Source organism: Equus przewalskii, chromosome 15, assembly GCF_037783145.1.
Source record: "Equus przewalskii isolate Varuska chromosome 15, EquPr2, whole genome shotgun sequence".
In the NCBI taxonomy this organism is placed as follows: domain Eukaryota; kingdom Metazoa; phylum Chordata; class Mammalia; order Perissodactyla; family Equidae; genus Equus; species Equus przewalskii.
The window spans coordinates 83,345,609-83,348,623 of NC_091845.1; positions in this window are offsets into that span (position 1 = coordinate 83,345,609).

Sequence of the window (3,015 nt, forward strand, 5' to 3'; positions counted from 1 at the left end):
TTATTTCTTTCTGCTTTTATTTATTCCCAGTAGCACCTTAACAAATATCTTTAAGTGAAAGCTTTTAACTACCTTTCTTTGCTCAAAGTAAAGTTCGAACCCAGCTCAAAGTATGATTTTGAGTATTTTGAAAGGTGATATACAGTGATCACAGGAAAGAAATGAGAACCTTCAGTTTCTCCAGAATCAGATTTTCCATGTGGCTTCATCATTCACATGCTAGTATAATAAAAATAAAACGCAATCCAAAATGCATCTTCTGTTTCTGATGAAGTATACTGTCTACATTCCTCTATTAGCATTAATAATCAAGCATTAATGCTTCTCATACAGTCTGTTATTAAGAAAGATGACCTTCAATTTTCAAAAACATATTTTGCCTACATATAAATTCTTTTAATAGGAGTGGATATTGTTTATATCTTCGCAATAGCAAAAGGATGTCCTATCAGGAAATAAAGTGGTTCATATAGAGATGAATCTCAGTGCTTTAAACAACCAGTCCTGTTCTCATCGACGTAATGTACATTAAATTCAAAACAGTTTAATTTAACCTGCCGTAATCAGAGGAAACCTCCTGCCAAAACATCTCTTGGCAGCTAGAGGCACAGCTAGGACAATCAGGTTAGCTGTGAGCTCTGCCCTCATAACAGATAGAAAAGAGGCCTGGGAATGTAGGACAAGCTGAAGAGAGAAAGCCAGGTTGACCAAGGGCAATCAGAGTAACTTAGTACGTTTATACTGTCTATAATCCCATTGTTTAAGATAGTGTTACAAAATACCTTTTCCCCAGCCTTGATTCTTCAGTGACTTCATCCTGTGACAACAGTGGTGTCTACACTCTAGAAATCCAGAACACATATGCCTGACCAGAACTTGAGGGACAAGTAGAGAGTTCCTTGACTTCCTATAAACTTAACTTCTCAGAACACTCTGCATAAAATTTTTGAGGATCCTGAAAGATCAACAAAAAATCTGGGACATTCCTCATGGATCCTTTAGGGGCCCAGAAAACAAAGAGTGCCATCAAATCTACAAGGCAATGGTGTTTCTGATAGTTATGAGGTAGGTAAAATTTTCCCATGCAAAATTATCCAGGGGTAACGAATATAAACTAACAAAATTGCTTTACAGATACAGAAGGGGAAGGTGAAAGTCAAGAAAATAAAAGAAAAACTATGGTTCTAAGATTACATTGCCACTTAGAAAAAATATAATATCTATCCATAATATTTAGCATTCAAAACCGGCTCAGAACACGGGAATGTAAATTTGTTCCATTAAACACGCCATATGGGAATTATACCCTCATTCAGACTGACTTACTCAACTGAGAGAGGACTGAAAGAAATTCTAAGCCTTAAAATTTACATAAATATTTCTAATTTCATGGGGTCTCTAGGTGGAGGAGGTGAGAGAACGAATCTCTATCGTTGAATATCGTCCTGTGTTCATTCACTATACAGTTTATAAAAGACACAGAAATTTTCCACACCATTTTATTTGAGCTATTATGCAGTTTAATATTTCTTTTCTCAACCAGAAAAATCATTTGAGTGGCTGAAAATCAAAAATCCTGACAAGACCATTCCTTATCTTAATCAAATTTCTTTTCCCTGGCATCCCAGGGTATTTTGCTTCTTTGACTTCATATGAATGGTAAAGAAAAGTGCCTACAGTAAATTTTTTTTTTTTTTTAAGGGTTGGCACCTGGGCTAACAACTGTTGCCAATTTTTTTTTTTTTCTGCTTTTTCTCCCCAAATCTCCCCTGTACACAGTTGCATATCTTAGTTGCCAGTCCTTCTGTTGTGGGATGTGGGACGCCGCCTCAACGTGGCCTGACGAGCAGTGCCGTGTCCGCGCCAGGCGAACCCTGGGCCGCCGCAGCAGAGCGCGTGAACTTAACCACTCGGCCACGGAGCCGGCCCTCTACAGTAAAATTTAAAAAACTAAAACTTCCCTTTATTTCTGAGAAAGTTTGAGTACTCAGGGCTGGGATTCCTCCCTTGTCGTTTCTCATTTATCGGTGAAAGGACTTTGTACCCAGGTGACAAGTGTGCTATCTCTTACAATATTCTTGATAGTGTCTCATCAAAAAAATCTGCTAAAGCATCATTCCTTTCTTAGTTTTCTTAGTACCAAATTCACTCAAGGGACATTGTTTCATATTTTGAAAATTTATTATTTTACGGCAACGGTTTAGTGGCTGAGACACAGAGCTTCATTATATGAGGAAATGAAACATCTTATTGATTATTTTTACAAATGCAAATAAATTAGTTTCCAGTGGGCAATATGATTCCAAACTGATTGTTAAATGTCGCATCAGAGGTACCCTCCCCTCACACTAAATTCTGGATACATTCTATAACTACATATGTGCCCACTGGCTAAATAAACATTAGGCTTACTGACAAAAGTTTCTGTTTCTCATTTAAAACAAACATCTATGCCTGATTTTCATTAGATGAAAAAATAAACAAGTAATTCCCAGAGAAACTTAAAACAGATCACAGAAAATACACAAGTTCTCTCTGTTCTCAGGTTCTTGCCTAGCAACTTGTTCTCACAAGAGTGTTTAAATTATTTTGGTCATCCCAAACGAATGAATGTTGGGCTTTCTTGAACCTGGGAAAAAATCAAAGACAAAGAAATCTTTTTGATTCCACCACGTGGTTCTCAGTACTATATAGTAAACTTTACGTTTAATATAGAAAATGTAAATAAGAGGTTTTTTTAAAAAAGAATATGCATTTGTTCCAAAAATCTACAATGAAATATGGTAATATTAAATTGATATTGATTTCCCAGGATACAAATAATACAAAGCAGCAGCAGTAAGCAATCTTAGGTGAACAGCCATTTATTTGAGCATCTATAAGAAGAATAGAGCCCAGAAACTGCTCCTGCCCTTAGCAATTGCTAGTTGCCCAATAAATTCTATTCTCCTCTCTTCCCTAGTAGTAAGTCTCCCAATTTTGAACTGGGTACATGGCCACTCAAATAAAAGCTCA